The sequence below is a fragment of the Lissotriton vulgaris genome, unplaced genomic scaffold, assembly GCF_964263255.1.
Source record: "Lissotriton vulgaris unplaced genomic scaffold, aLisVul1.2 SCAFFOLD_843, whole genome shotgun sequence".
Classification (NCBI taxonomy): Eukaryota; Metazoa; Chordata; class Amphibia; order Caudata; family Salamandridae; genus Lissotriton; species Lissotriton vulgaris.
In genome coordinates, this window is record NW_028253822.1 from 555219 (window position 1) to 572266 (window position 17048).

A 17048-nucleotide genomic window follows, 5' to 3' on the forward strand; every position below is an offset into this window, starting at 1 on the left:
GTATCAGGTTCTCCCGTTCGGCCTTTCGTCAGCACCATGGTGCTTCACGAAATTGCTGAGGCCAGTTGTAGAACATCTTCGTTCCAGGGGGGTCAGGCTGATTATATACCTGGACGACATTCTTTTTATGGCGGATTGCCCTCTCAAGCTTCTGCAACATCTGGAGTGGTCCATCACTCTCTTACAGTCTCTGGGTTTTCTAGTCAATGTTCCCAAATCGGTTTTGGTTCCCACTCAGTCTATCGATTTTCTGGGATTTCAGATAGATTCGTTGACTTGCCAGCTTCTCTTACCCAACCAGAAACTCCGTTACATCAGGAGAGAATTGACGTCTGTTATTTCCAAACAGACTGTGTCGTTGAGGTCGTTGGCACGTGTGGTAGGTCTTCTAGCGTCCTCCATTCAGGCAATCTTTCCGGGTCCTTTACATTACCGGGCGATGCAACGCCTGAAGATTCAGCATCTCCGGAAAGGCCTCCGCTACTCGGATCAAATTCCTCTTTCAGAGGAGGTGCGGATGGAGATGCAATGGTGGCTGGACCACATGGAGGCCTGGAACGGTCGAGCCCTGTTCGGTTCGTCTCCAGAACTGGTGATCGAATCGGATGCCAGTCAATGGGGTTGGGGAGCCCGTTGCGGGTCAGTTTCGACGGGGGGTCGTTGGTCACCCCAGGAGTTGTCTCTCCATATCAATTGTCTGGAACTCCTGGCGGGTTCCTTTGCGATACGGTGTTTTTCCCCCCTACAGGCGAATTGTTGCATTCTTCTCCGGATGGACAACGTGTCGGCAGTCCGCTATGTCAACAAACTGGGCGGAACACGATCCAAGATTTTAGCGGAGATTGCCAAGGATTTTTGGCATTTTTGCCTCCACCGGAAGATCACGGTTATTGCAGAGTATCTCCCGGGCCGCAACAATCAGGTTGCGGATTGGCACTCCCGACATCTTCGGGATTTCAGCGACTGGAGACTTCACCCTCGAGTCTTCCGCGCCATTCTTCGTCATTGGGGCCAGTGTCACCTGGACCTTTTTGCCTCTCGCCTCAATGCGCAGCTTCCCCAGTTTTACAGCTGGAGACCGGACCCCTTAGCTCTGGCCACGGATGCTTTTCTCCAACAGTGGCCATCGACTCTTTGCTATGCATTTCCCCCGTTTATGATGCTTCCCAGAGTCCTTGCTTACACCAAACTATTTCGAGCGGAGCTGATTCTGATTGCTCCCTTGTGGAAGGCTCAAGCGTGGTTCCCGGTTCCCTTGGAAATGTGCTGCGCACCTCCCCTCCTTCTTCCCCTGAAGCGGAATCTGTTGCAGGATCCTCTCGGAGATCCGCATCCCCTCATTCTCGCCGGCACTCTCCAGTTGCTAGCGTGGCGAATCTCGGGGATCGTTGGTCGGTCCCAGGCATTTCTAGCGAAGCTGCCAACTTCATTAGTAACGCCTGGTCTCCCAATACCCACAAGCGGTATCGAGGAGCCTGGAAACGCTGGAGTGATTGGTGTGTTCAACGGGAGGTTGATCCCATTTCGGCAGATATCAGTCTAGTCATTAATTTTTTGACTTCCTTGGCCACTTCCGGTCTAGCATATCGGACCGTTAATAGTTTTCGGTCTGCCATTTCTGCAGGCCATGTCCACATTGATGGTAAGCCTGTTGGGGAACATCATTTGCTTTCCAAACTGCTGAAAGGAATTCGCCTTGCGAAACCTCCCACACCAAAGTATGTGTCTTTGTGGGATGTTTCGGTTGTCCTGAAATACTTGGAGGCCTGGCCTTCTAATCTTTTATTATCCCGTAAACAGTTGTCTGCAAAACTGACCATGTTACTGTGTCTAGTTTCTTGCAAACGTGTTTCGGATATTCGTGCTTTAGATCTGGCGGGTCGCTCCTTCACCCCCGAGGGTGTTACTTTCACTCTCTCTAGGAGGACTAAAACCAACACTTCCTCCATAACGTATCCTTCTTTTCCGGATCATCCCAATCTTTGTGTTGTCCAGTGTTTGAAGGATTACGAGGTGAGTACCGCTTCTTTACGCGCAGACATGCAAGGTCAGTTGTTGATCGCCTTACAGAAGCCTTTCCGTCCTGTTGCACCGGCTACTTTAGCTCGCTGGGTGCGCTGGCTCATGTCCGAGGCGGGCATTGATGTTTCTGTGTTTGGGGCACATTCTGCTAGAGGGGCAATGGCCTCAAAAGCTTACTCCATGGGTGTTACTTTGTTTGACATCATGAAAGCTGCAGACTGGTCTTCAGACTCTGTTTTCAAACAATTTTATTATAAACCAATTGTTAGTGTTGCCTCTGTTGTGGTGGACGAGCTTTAAACAAGCATAATCGGAGCCTCCTGTCCTGACATAGAATTCCAAATTTGCAAACATTCGTGACAAGAATTTTCAATTCTATTAAGGACTAGGAGGCGAGGATTATCCCACCCTGATTGTAACTATGTTGCATTTTCATGTACTGTATAACATTTGCATACTGTTACAGTTACAATTTTCCTGGTTTTTTCCCCCCCTGTATTGCTTTACTTTTCTCCATTATTGGGATATTACGGCTCTGTATCTTTTACAGGTTCAGACCAGAAATGATGTGGTTGTTCTGCCTCGAGAGTCTCCTCAGTCTCCTTGCGCCCGGATCCCGGATGCCTCCATCTTCGGTTACAAGATCCTGTGGATTTCGGCGGCTTGCTCGGAACTTTTGCTGTTACTCTACCTGGGATTGTTTTTTGATGTGGAACTGCTTACCCAAAGAAAGAGGAAGAAGGACTAATGTGTGGACCTTATATAGTGTTTCCTCTAGGGTCATTCCCAAGTGTTCATGGGATTTGTAGTTTTGTTTTTTGATTGGCTGCTGAGCATTTCATTAAAGAAATGAGAAAGCATAATCCTCGCCTCCTAGTCCTTAATAGAATTGAAAATTCTTGTCACGAATGTTTGCAAATTTTGAATTGTACCAGCACCACTCATTTCTGAAAGGAGAAAAATTGAATATAATAATATTGTAATCCATATGAATAAACCAATGTCCTGTACTATCACCCTTTCAGGAAACAGGTCACGTTTCAGACAGATCAGCATTATATAATTTACTTTAGGAAGGGAGAGTGACATCGATTAAAAAGAGAGCACACAAAAGAAACTTTGCACAAACATAACTATGACTGTTAATGACAGAGAACGACCGTCAGAGAATAAAACCAATAAAACACATTGAGCAATTTTGCATTGCTTGGTGTGTTCTGAGCTGTCAGGGAAAACAATGTAATGCTTCACTACAGTTTTGTGCACGTTGCTTTATTTGTGTAAAACGCTAAAATTAAATATCACGCTCAAATTCCATAAGTTAATCGACTTAGTAGAACACCCGGAACGTTTTCACTTTAAGCCAGACAAACCGTCCATTTGGTAAATAAAAGAGTTAACAGGACTAACCCAGGAACGGGCACAATCTCGCTGTTTTGTTTAAATCTTATAGTAAGCATTGCTGAGATAGGTTTAAACGCACCAAGAGAACGTGTTTCTGCTTCAGCTGTAATTTCTGCCCGGCGTGCCCCTGCCCCACCCCTCAGTGTTTAGCGAACAACACCCAGTGCCTGGCTGGACAGCAGGTACAGACAGACTGAGTGCCACTGATTCCCCAGCCAGCCGAGACTGAACCTGACCGGTAAAGCGCTCTGCACTGCTCCTCGGTCTTCTCGTCGCTGTAACGCCTGTGGGTTGCTGCAGCTCTCGGAAGAATCTCTCCCTCCTTAGAAAACACCTGAAAGGTAAGTGCGTGTTCTTCCTTATAGCGCCTCTCTTCCGGGAACGTAGCCTGCGTGGTAGTAAGGTCGTAAATGCTTTAATGTTACTCTTTACAGGGATTCAAATGTCATTTTAACAGTTTCGTGTACAAAATGCTTTCAAGGACAGGTTGGGTGAGTTTTTCCAGAGGTTTGGCGCAGCCGGCGAGCAATCCAAAGCGTCTGCGTAGCAAGAGCTGAAAAAGAGACAGGGGTTAGTGTACATATGGTTTATGCACGTGTATCAGCGCATGTGTACAAAAGGCTTCGACACCAGTGCTAATGTGCAAATGGAGTGCTTTTCGCGGCCAAGATGTACTATGGATGAGTGCAGGTGCTCGCGCAATGTAAATGTGATGCACACAGCTGTGCCAATCACCTTAGTCATGCGGAAGATTTTTTCTGCACCGAAATTTGATGCAAGCACAACGCCAAATGCCTTTGTGTAACACCAAGCCCCTACAAATCCGTGCAAAATGGGAGAAACGTATACTGCATGACATTTCCGTGCGTAGCCTTTAATATTTGTCAAATCACACAGTTCAGATGGTGCGTATGGAAAGGTGTGCTGGAGGGTGTGTGCCTCAAGTACACATTTCACACAAGACACCGCCTGCTCACATGTTCATCGTGGCACAAAGCTCAGCGTTGTCCTAAAATAGCATATTTGCGACCACAGCTGATATTGTCATTGGGGCGCGATTCTTTGTAAACATTTTGCGGTACCATTTTTCCATTTTCTTTGTTGTGCTTTTGGATTTTTAGTAAAATCGGATCCAGCAATCATACTACCTCTTATATATTTTGCTCACTTGTTTTAAGATGAGCCAAAAACATTTTGCCATGCGCACATTTCCATGGCGTGTCCCCTCATTCCAGATTCTACTGATTGCGCCTGTGCAATTTTGCTCCAACATTCGGGCCGAGATTTATCAAATGAATGTGTTGCCCTTTCATCGCGCAGAGTGACGCAAGGGAGCGCAATCCTTAGGGCAGATTTACCAAGCCACGCAAAGCCACCTTGCATGGTCCTTCTTGGCCAGGGGCGTAGCTTAGTCAGCATGATTGGGGGCGGTGTGAGCTTCAGATTTCACAACAATCACTCTGGGACATCTTGTTAACACCTTTGCTGCAGCGGCTATTCCGCCGCAGCGCTAACGGTCGCGGGGGGCGCGCAGCTCACCAGCGCGGGTGACAGAACCGTTCCGTCACAGCTCGCGGGTGAGCTAGGCTTGTGACGGAACGGTTCCGTCACGGCCCGGCCCGCTTAATGAAACGCGCCGCGCAGGTGCGAAATCAGCGCCACGGCGGTACCCTTCCGTCATGAGCACAGCCCACCCGAGGGGCGTGACGGAACGGTTCCGTCAATAGCATCGAAATGGTTAAATAAAACACATTATATGAGAAGCAGGACTTGACGGGGGCTTACGGGGCAGTGGAAAGAGTGAGGAGTGCAAATTGTTAGGAAGTACACAATATACTCAAAACATAGAAGAGAGAGAATGTGATTGTTTTTGTCAGTGTGAGCATGTCAACATCACAGGGGAAATCCGACAAACACTTAACATTATCCGACTGAAAGCGCTTGTACCCAACTAGTTACTGCAAAATAATTTTTATAGGGGGGTGTAACACCCCAAACAACCCCCCTGGAGCTACGCGCCTGTTCGTGGCTTGGTAAATCTGGAGTAATGCAAGGCAGCGCAAGTAACTGCCTTACTGTGCACCGGGAAAGTATTACATGGATGAAAAGTGAGTGTTCACACACAACCACAAATGCTTTTTGCCTCATTCTCATATTTACCAAGAGCAGTAAGCCTGTGAACACATCAAAATTGTACCCCTTCCTGATAGAGGCACAACAAGTAGAAACATCTCTATTTTTTTAATATCTTTGCTAAGGATTGTTTTTGGGCAGGAAGGTGTCCCTTTCTGCCCCAAAACAATCCTGCCTGCAATGCAGGCACCGTTGCACCATTGCGCAAAGGTGCCTGCGGTGGCAGCACATAGTACGCCAGCGCAGTGAGACAGCAGGACTGCTCCATATGTTAGTAAATATGGCACATTCCTGCCCTCTCCACGTGGTGCTCCATCAAATAATGAAAAAGCTGGTCCTCAGTGCTTAGACAAATTGCATGGCTGCAGTTTTACACTGAGATTTCCACAGATGTGTAGATTGATAACTTGGCGCAAAATGGTGGTTTCGAACCTACCTGTCAGTGAAAACATTGTACTCACACTCATCAGGTCGTACAGATATCCATGCAACACAGCATCTCAGCCACTGCGATATATGTTGTCTGGAAACATTGTTGCGAAATTGCCCTGGCACTGGTACAATCTATGGAATGGAACCACCATTGGGTTCTAATTGGGAAACCTGTGGACTAGATGCAATGTTTGTATTTTTTGTTGGAGGAACACGTATGTGGTATATAAGTATGTGTTATTTGTGTTGTGCAAAGCTAGGCAAAGGGCATAGGAGTGCTTTCTATGAGTGAAATTGGACTGTTACACAGTCAGGATGTAGTGTTCTTTAAAGAGGTGTGTCTTAAGTTACTTTCCTATATTGGAGCAGGGTTGAGTCAATAATTGATGCAGAGATGCTGTTCTCGATCCTGTGTGCATAGATGGAGAAGGCGTGTGATCTTGTTTATTCTTTTTTTGCATTTCTTCATCTCCAGTGATGGCACCCTGGCTGCAAGTGTGGCAAGAGCCACCTGAGGTAGTATCAGCCAGATAGGCAGAGGTGCCGGTCATGATAGCTTTGTAAATGATACCGTTGGTTTTGAGCATGGTGTATGGCTGGCAAGAGAAGCCACTAGGAGTCCCATCAGACTAAGTATGATGTTGTCATATTTTTTAAGGCCCATGACAGCGAGTGTTGCAGCATGTACGATGCCTTGAATTTTGAGAGCCCATTAGGGTTAAAACAAACTTTGTAATATTATTGGTTCTGTATGTAAACACATTCAGGCTCTATAGCTGGAGTAGGACACAGCCTTTCTTCAACAGATCTCATTATAGAAGAACATTAGTCATATGGGGGTGTTCAATCAATCAATCAATCATAACACTTGTATAGCGCGCTACTCACCCGGCAGGGTCTCAAGGCGCTTTGTGGAGGGGGTCTGCTATTGCTCGAACAGCCATGTCTTGAGTTGTCTCCTGAAGGCGAGATGGTCCTGGGTCAGCCGGAGATGGATGGGGAGAGAGTTCCATGTCTTGGCCGCCAGGTAGGAGAAGGATCTGCCACCAGCGGTGGCTCTTCGGATGCGTGGCACGGCGGCGAGGGCGAGGCTTGTCGAGCGTAGATGGCAGGTGGGCGTGTAGAAGGTCAGGCGGTCGTTGAGGTACTTGGGGCCCAGGTCGTGGAGAGATTTGTGTGCGTGGGTGGGTTTCAGAAGATAACCATGGGTGCAGGGTGACCAGGTTGTTTAAGTAGCAGCTTCAAGTTGACTGAATGTTCAGAAATGCTGAATCGTTGTCAACCAAAGCTGCCCTTATGAGATAAAAACAAGTTTCTGCTAAACTGCAGCTCAAATTGTACTGTTAATGCGGTTGGCGTGGGTAATGTATGCTGCCTGAAAAGGGAAGGATTTTAGCCCTTTAACAAAGGCAGTTAAGGAGGCTGATTTCCTTTAACCCTAGGGTGAGAAGTTCCAAAAGTTTGGGCCCTGGTATGAGAGAGCCTAAGCTGAACTCAGGGAAAAACTGTCAAAAGATGATCAGAGACGCTGAGCTTTCTGGTGGTTGGTACACAGTGAGTATTTCCTGGGTATAGCTGGGATCTCAATTTTTGACACGTGTGTAAGGGGAACAACCTAGTCTCCACTTCATTCTCTTGGACTGGAAGCCAGTGTAGTTGTTTCCTGGCCCCGGACACATGGTCCTTTTCAGCTCCTTCCTGGATAAGTCTGACAGCAGAGATATGTTCGCTGCGTAAATGCTGAATTTGATACTGAGGTAGATAAGTAGAAAGACAATGTGAGTGCTGAAGCTGTACATGTATTATGAGACTGACAATCATTGCTCTGAGGACGTGAGACATTGATGGTGGACCGGCCCAAGTTCATTTAGATGATTGCAACCACTGGTAGCGAATGAACCGATCTGGGGGCCTGATTCACAACGGGCTTCCATACTCTTGTCTGGCAGGAGATCCGTACTAGTGGAGAAGTGTGGCTCAATGGTTAGAGCGGCAGACCCTGATGCAGAGGTCTAGCCCGGGACCAAGGTTCAATTCCCCGCCTCGGTGGGTGTTGGGCTCAAAATTCCACGGACCTGATAATTTTCGCCTCAGTGCCTATTCCAATCATGGAGTCCCACTCTGCAACTCTGGGCAGTAGCTTGCTTAATCTCCACAACGGCCCCCACAACGGTAAGGATGCCTGGCCTCCACCTTGGGGGGGCCCAGGCGTGGATGCCTCACAGGGAAAGCCAGGATGGGTTCCACAGTGGTATTCCTACAAGCGCCTTGAGACCCATGTGGGTGAGTAGTGCGCTATACAGGTATCAATTTACATTTACTGCAGTTACCCATTGCGGAGCCTGCGCTAGGACGGCGGGGCCTCCGCCACACTGCAGAGGACCTTTGTGAATTGGCCCTAAAGTGTTTAAAGTCTTGTCAGTATTGCACTCAAAAATCAGACCCGTTTTTCAGTTAAAAACCCTGTTGCCACTCTGACTTCTTCTTTCTGATTTTTAAAATGTCCGTTAAGCTCGAAACTTAAGGAAGTCTCCTTGTGCGATTTCTGAAGCTAGAATGCCCCACACTGGTGCAGAAAACTAGTCAAAGCTGAATTTCAAAGTGATTAGAAAAGTCTGTGATGAGTTTTGTTTTGTACGAACTTCTATTTTGTCAGTTAACGAAAACATGAGTGCCATGCGACAGGGCTAGAGTTTGCCCCTGCCTCAGAAAAAAATACCGGCCATATGGGCATGTTTACAACTTTTGGAAGGGTCTGGCGCTGGGCACTGTGTTATTTATCAAGGTCACAACTCTTCCTCTGTTAGCTGTTATAATCGTGCCGGAACAGTTTAAACAGCTCTAAAAGAAAGTTATTCATACATTTTCCATTTTAAGTTTGCTTTTCAAATTAGGAACATGTCAATTATTGTGTATATTACAATCCAAACCTCAGCCACGACGCCCACTTTCTTCACTGCACAGGCCATATGGCACACTGTCCTGGCCCCTCTGCGCCCTCGAACCTTCTGCTCAATTTCTCATTCTGGCCACTTTGGCAAACCTGTTACCGGCCTCTGTTTTTAGTGAGTTATTTAAGTTAGAGCTCACACTGCGGATATATTTGGTTATTCGTCATTTTGCATATACGCAAGAGTTTCCTGGTAGTAGTGGCGCAGCAAAGTTCCATTCTTACAACGTATGCAAAAATGCGGATGCGCCAGTCTCCAGAGGTGTGTGACTGAGGCGTCGGCAAGTATTAACTTACTCCACCTCGGGATAAGCGGTGTTCTTGAAAATGTGTGGTTTGCAGCTACTGTCTGTTGATACCGAATAGGTGTGTCCTGCCGGGAGGATTCTGTGGAGGTAATCTGTCCTGGAAGCATAGACGGCATTCAGCGCACCTGCCAAACTTGTTTTTCGAAGCGGAAATCATTCTAAAAAGCTGCGTGCTTGCTCTTAAAGGTTCGCACCCTTTTTCGCTTCCCAACAGTCAAAATCAGGCACCTGCTAAAAGCAGTTTTGAATTGGTAAATAGTGAGTGCTGAGTTATGGATACGTTTTGTATACTAAATCACATGCTTTAAGTTTGCACATTTCGCCAAAGGTACGGACGCTTCCCTTAAAATTAGATCCTATTTGGCAGTGGTTAACTAAGCATGAAACAAAGGTTTATTATTATGGAAGATGTGGCCGGCCCAACACATAGCCTTTTAGCTTTCTAATGCATATGAACGTCTATATGATGTAGATAGTGGCTTGATGGCAAAAAAGTATAGGGTTTTCCATTGGCCCATATCAAAATCTGGGTCACTACTTAAGTTACTATAAAACCAACATTTACTGCTTGTCCACGATATTATAATTACATTGTTTTGTTGCATTTGTACAGCTTTTAGAAATGGGGGGCGGTAGTTAGCAGACATATGTACCTTTGTCCAAGTAGGGACCCTTGCTTCTAATCAGGGTAAGATGATACACACACTTTCGATTAACCCCCTGGTAGCTTGGCATGAGCAGACAGGCTTATCTCAAAGGCAATGTGTGAAGTATTTGTACTAAAAACACACAATAACATAGTGAAAACGCTACAAATGGACACCACACAAGTTTATAAAAATAAAGTGTCTTTATCTAAACCAAATAAGTTCAAAACAACAAATATCCAAAGCACATATATCAAAATAGCACATAAAAACAGTTGCATACAAAATAGCACTTGTAGAAATAAATAGTTCCACCTGGTGCTATAACGACGTCGTGACAGGCATAAAACCAAAGTATGTCGCCAACCACGAGGTGTGCAGCGTTGGGCACGGAGTCACACAGACCCCCAAACAACAGTCCCTTAGAAAACAAAGTCTATGGATGATGCACGGCATGGTGGAGGTGAGGCGTCAGTGCCAAAGTCGAGGCCGGTTCCCTGGTTGCCACGGGGAGGTGAGGCATCGTGTCCATGAGGAGGCGATGTGCCGAGTCCAGGACAGGGGAAGTTAGGCTGCATCAGTGGTGAGGCGTCAGTTCTGTTGAGGCGATGAGAAGTCAAAGAGTTTGAGAGAGCGCAAACTGACCAAAATGTAGAAATGCATCACACTTACACGTAGTAAGCACAAATCATGAAGAGAAATGCCATGAGTGCTGATAGTATCCAAAGTTATATTCTGAAATGTGTAGTTAATATAGAAGTTTAAATAGAAGTGGAACTAATACAGAGTTGTGTGAAGTAATGCGATTTTGTTAAAGCGTGATTATTCCTGAATCCATGTTGTGTAGCTGCTAGAATATAAGATGGCATACGGAAACGTTGAAATGTGGTAGGCCTCAGGGCCTGAGCAAGGCGGGAGGGGGAAGGCGATTAAAATATACAATATGGATTGCACTAATGTTTAGAATTAATGAGTAGGCTTTTTGATTTATAGATGTGTTTACCGAAATCAGTAGAAAATGAGTACTAACATGCTAATAATTAAAGAGGAAGTTGAATGCTATAAAATGTAGTAGAGCTGGAAAGTTTAATGTTGATTTACACATATTAGTGTGGGCCGGGGAATGTTGCAACGCGGTTGGAAGACCATGAGAATTGGGATTTGGCTGCAAACGTCTGTCTGGAAGAGAAAAGGGGGTATTCAATTATAAATAATATGAATAGAAGTTTGTTCAAAAGATGGACCAGACATGGAGGAGGGTTCCGGAATGTTTAAGGGGTATCAGCGGGCCGGAGAAGAGTCTGAGAAGCAAGGTCGACTCTAACCACAAGGCCTCATCATGGAAAAAGCCAGAAGCTACACCACGTGAGGGGCGTCTCACGAGGGGCGTCCTAAATGTTGTTGTATTTCTGTATTAGGGACAGCACCCCTGGGTGGAGTTAGAGCAGACGCCTGAGGACCCTTTAGAGAGCGGATGGGTAGGCAGAGAGGGGTCATGACTGGAGAACTATAGGTTTTCACCAAGAGTTCGAGAGTGGGTGGCTTCCTTTAGGAGTCATTCACTGCTGACACCTTTGATAGGTTGAGACTTGGTTAAGTAGGGATACCATCTAGAGCAGGGTAGGGAAAGCCTAACCTGTAATTTCCTTCCGCCTGTAATGAGCGATAGATTTCAATACGTGTCTATGCTAACGGCACTATTGTTTTTAGAACTGGTATTGATAGTTTCCGTTGTTCGTCTGAGGGCTTTCAGAGAACACGTGTATGTAGTTGGGCCCGTGTATTTGGTGAATCTCATCTTGAGATGCTTGTACCTACAACTTATAATAAATCTTTGAAAGCTAGAAGTTGTTTGTGATTCTTTAAAGCGGAGTCCTTTACAGGGGGAACTAACTTGGTAAGAGATGCACTTTCTTTCCTCAATGACAGGCAATAAAGATTCAGTCGACCAGACCGGGGTTTTAGATCGATAGTGATAAGGTATTGATCAAAACCTCAACCCTTCCAGTTGGTAGCTATAGAGAATGGTTGCCTTCTTGAGGAAGGTGATCTAGGCCAGGTTAGATTACCCCAAGCCCCCTAGAGACCGATGATCGGAAGAACCGCCCGTGGAAAAAGGACCGGATGACGTGAAGCAGAGAAGCAGCAGTATCGGTCGAGAGTGAGTATAAAGGGTCATGCGTGTTAAGATTGCGGTGTTTTGTATTGTATCTATGTGTAATGTTTGGCGGAGTTGAATGACTGTAGAGAGACTGTGGAACAGGTTGTGAGCGCGCGCAACCGGTGGAAATCTTAGGCTCAAGGAGAGCTTAAGTGGTTCGGGTGTATCGGACACCCAGAAGTAATTGTTAACCAGGGTGAAGGGGGTCATGAGGTACCAGTGACCACCCGAAGGACCAGATAGGGGGAGTGAGTGCGCGAGTAACAGACGCTGGTCGGAAGTTACTATGTGCGTAAAGAACCTATCAGAGTGACGACAGACATCTCGTCAGTTGTGTTGACAATTACAGATAGACTGTGGACGTACAGTCGAGGGAAGTGACCGCTTGGTCGGAAGTAGTCATTTTTCGGTGTATGAATGGGACGCATGCATGACCGCGAGGAGAGCTGAGAAAGGAGGGGTGCTGCTGCGAAGCGGAGACTAGTGACGTCAGAAGGTGCCGCGCTGGGATTGGTCGGCCGGGGAAAGACCGCGCTGCGATAGGCCAGCTAGCAAAGCCGCGCTAGGATTGGTGGATTGTCATCAGGAAGTAAACAGAGTATTCAAGCTGGAAATCTTGCGCATAATTATGAAGTGTTTTAAATGGTTAAAAGCGCTGTTTAAAAGAGAACGTAGGGGATCGTATGAAGGGGAAGAAGCCCCGCCGGAGGGTACGCCAGCTCATTACATGGGGGTAAATGTTGGGCTGCACACGATTCTGTGGATCTCAGAGTGGAGTAAGATGACAGATGGAAATGAGGAACTCACGTTCCCGAAGTACGGGACGTATAGATTAGAGGTGCTACACAGACTAAAAGCAGTTATGACCGCGACGAGACCCTTGCCTAGACCAACTCAGTTCGAAGCCCTTAATGCATGGATTAGGGCAGCGCATGAAAAGAACATGAACAGACGACAAGAAAGAGTGAAACGCTCGGTAAGGGCAGTACAGGATGCCAAGTGGGATGAGGATGCTAAAAGATGGAGGGCGCACAACATGGAAGTAAACAAATTGTATCCAGTGTTAGAAATGCCCGGGAATAAAAGCCCCCTAGAAGAAGATGACGAGAGCGAGACAGAGGATAGCCTGATAAACAGATTATTGACAGACAGGCCGCCTCCGTATAACAGAGCAGAAGGAGATGCCGACAAAGGGGGGGGCAATGCAGGAGAGCATGGGCCGCTTCCCAGTTCAGAATGGGATCCTGCTACAAAGAAAGAACTGTCCCAGCCTAGCCAGGTGCAACAGGTGGTCGGGAGGTTTGTGGTGCAAAGAGCGCCAGAAATGGAGTGTGCCACATCCTACGCGTTACCTGATGCACTGCAGGTACCTGTTACCATAGGTCCTATAGTATCAATATATGACCCAGACAGAGCTAGAGGGGAGGAACGGGTAAGGAGGGACAGAGAAAGAGCAGAGATGGCAAGAAGGAATGATACGATCAACTCCCCAAGCCAGTTGCCGATACCAAGAGAGTGGAGTACCCCAGTACCCGCGGCAGGAGAACTGGGGAACATTAGATACCCAGAGGATATGAGGGGACCAGGCCGGAAATCCTTTCAAGAGTTAAACGAGTACATGAAGCAATGGGATGAGGCAGTTGAGGCTCACAAGAGCATCATAGTGGCGGAAGCTGAAAGGGAAAGGCAGGACAGCAGAGCCCGAACTCACTGCGGGGCTGAAGAGAGTAGTCCGGAGTGGGACGGGAGGGAGAAAGACAGTAGGAGAGGCACCCATTGGGCCCGGAGTGGAGGTAGATCAGACCTGGAAAACGGAGGGGTGTCTCGCCCACTATGTAGTGATGAAGATAGAAGGGCTCGGGAGTACAGAGACAGCTTTAAGTGTATCCACTGCGTGTCAGACAATAGAGAGCAGAGTGGGAATTGCGAAAGGCCATACCATAGTCCCTGTGATGACGGACATGAGCGCAGCCCAGGGAATAAGGGAAACCAAGAAGGATCGTATCAGATACTGAGAGATACAAGGCCAAGAGGGGATGAGGACCGAAGGGAGAATAACAGGGAGTCCTACTGTGAGAAAAGAGGAGAGAACGGACAGAGTAAGATAGGGGGTAACAAGCCTGTGTTCCATCACCTTCCAAGATCGGATGGCCGAGCATGGGATCTGGAGAGATGGGAACAAGAGAGAGCACTCCCCAACTCTCCCGAACCCAAACGAAGGGCCCGGAGTTGGGATGGGAGAGACACCTGTGAACCTCCCTCGAAGGAGATATTACGAGCAGAAATAAAAGCCAAAAGGCTCGATGTCTCCAGCTTAAAGTCAGATCTGGATGACATGGTAGATGGTACCCTGCCCTTAGAAAGAATAGACATGTATGAGCAGGGTGAAATTCTGTTCATAGCAAAGGACGTAACTCGAAAGGCGAGAGCAACCCATGAGAAATTAGTGGAACTAGCAGGCAAGTATATGGTAGACCTGTCAAGAACCAAAGCCTTACAGGGCAACCACAGGCTACATTACACAGACCGAGACCTAGATGAGAGGCGAACCATCGGATTGAAAACACACATAAGGGAACTGATCACTGGAATAAGGACATGGAGGGCCCTAGATAAGTGGGAAGAGAGGTGGTCCAAGAGAGGGACCGTCAGGAGAAGCACACTCATGATGACACCAGGAGGACAGCAGGGAGTAGAGACATACCCTTTGAGGGAAGTCGCAAATGGGACCTACGTCCACGTCCCTTGGAGTAGGGGGGATTTAGCTGCTTTTACCACCTCTTTCCCCAAATTGCGGGAGAACCCAGTGGAGTGGTATAAGCAAGTTGAGAGATTCGTAAAAATCTCAAAGGTCCTATGGATAGATTTGAACACGCTGTTTGACATAGTAGTGCCAGGAGATTTGTGGACCGCATGCAAGGTTAGCGCTGAGTGGCCCACCATAGAGCCCGAGAGAGATGCTAAGACTAATGGGCCGTCCGAGAGTGTGATGGCAAAGTTCGAGAGAGTAATGACTTGGCTGAAAGATAAAGTGCCAATGCAAGACATAGATTGGGTAAAAATTGACCGAACCAGACAGGAACCCAAAGAGACAGTTCACGAATACTATGAGAGATTGCTGAAGGCGTTCAAACAGTATAGCGGTCTGGATGTAATGGATCCAAAGGACATAGGGCAGTTTGTGTCCAAGTTCGTCTTGGGTCTGAGACCGGATATTAGTTTAATGATACAGCAACACTTGATCTGTTGGCAAAATAAACCCCTAGACGAAATACTGAGGTATGCCAGGTACTGCTGTGATGAGATAGACTCTAAGGCTAAGAAACTAAAGGAGAAACTGATGGTGGTACAGATGCAGGCAGCTGGGAAGGGGGGACAGCAGCAACAGCAACCAGGAACAGGTACTGGAGGAAAGAAACAGTACAGTCAGAACAAAGGCAATGAGGAGAACTCCACCTTTAGACCAAGGATAGATATAACTACCTTAAAGAAAACAACCAGGTGCCACCAGTGTAACGAGGTGGGACATTGGAAACGCGAGTGTCCCTATAATGTGGAGATAGGAGACGAAGAGGTAGAAGAGGAAGTGACTCAGAGTGCGCCTGCAAGAGGGGTAACGCAGTACCAGGGAAAGGTGCTCAAAGGGGGGGGCCACCTCCCCGAGCTCAGTTCCCGCAGCCCCCCAGAGTAGGGACTATGGGTAAGACCTATAGACAGATGCCACTGTTTGTCGGAGGAGAGGAATGCTATTATGTGGACCCACTAACTGGACAGAGGGTAGAAAGGGATGACTGCACCCTCGGGGCAGCTCTGGAGGTGGATCAGAGGGGACCCTATGTTGAGGCCGAAGTGGCAGGGTTCCCCACGACATTTCTAGTGGACACAGGAGCCACCAGATCCACGATCAGGTCAGCCGCCGTGCCAGGCCTGCCTATGTCTGGGGAGACCATACAAGTAGTGGGGGTCGCTAACAGGAGAATGACCAGTCCTCTGACGGAACCCGTGCAGGTGAAAATAGGGAAGTACAGTGATGAGCACCAGTTTGTGGTTTGCGATTCTAGTCCTGTATGTCTGCTAGGAAGAGACCTTTTGTGCAAGTTAAATTGCACCATATATTGCACACCACAGGGCGTGGAAGTACTGACAAATGATGATGATGCAGACTTTAAAGTCGCTAACTCTAGGATATGTGTGGAACTGTATCCCACTTTGACAGTAGACGAGCTCCCCTGGGATCTGAGAGAGACCGTTGCTCCAGAAGTATGGGATTTCACTGGGGAAGAGATTGGGTTGGTGAAAGGAGTAGACCCAGTGAAAATTGTAGTGAAACCTCATGCTGAGTTCCCAAGAACACCTCAGTATAAATTGACACCAGAAACGATTGCAGGTATACAACCCGTGATTGAGTCCATGATTAAGCAGGGAATACTGAAGGAAATCGTGGGTAGTCCATGTAACTCCCCGATTATGGGTCTGCAGAAACCTAATGGGAAATTCCGGATAGTGCAGGACCTCAGAAAGATTAATAACATAGTCGTTTCGTGTTGTCCAGAGGTACCGAATCCATCAGTGATACTGTTTCAGATACCGTTCCAAGCGGAATGGTTCACTGTAATTGATCTTTGTCAGGCTTTCTTTTCGATCCCTTTGGACGAAGAAAGCCATTTTCTTTTCGCATTTAAGCTGGAAGGTCGCGTCCTAACATGGTGTCGTATTCCCCAGGGGTATACAGAAAGCCCATCGATCTTCAACCAGCTCTTAAAGAAAAATCTTGAAAGTCTAGTGCTGCCCCAGAGGTCAGTTCTGGTCCAGTACATAGACGACCTCCTTGTGGCGTCAGAAACAGAAGAAGCTTGCAGACAGGACTCTATTGCTTTGTTAAATCACCTAGCTGAAAATGGGCATAAGGTGTCCCCGGGGAAATTGCAGTACTGCCTGACAGAGGTACAGTACTTGGGACACAGAATTGAGAAAGGTAAGAGAAAGGTGTC

General features: G+C 47.3%; 1 protein-coding gene across 1 annotated transcript in view; it reads left to right on the top strand.

Moving 5' to 3' along the window:
- The first annotated feature begins 3610 nt into the window (after nt 1-3610).
- LOC147660747 (breast carcinoma-amplified sequence 1-like) overlaps nt 3611-17048 on the top strand; it is a 197213-nt gene continuing 183775 nt past the window's right edge. The window contains exon 1 of the mRNA XM_086951485.1: nt 3611-3767. The gene's annotated coding sequence lies outside the window, so the exon portion shown is untranslated. The remainder of the gene's footprint in view (nt 3768-17048) is intronic.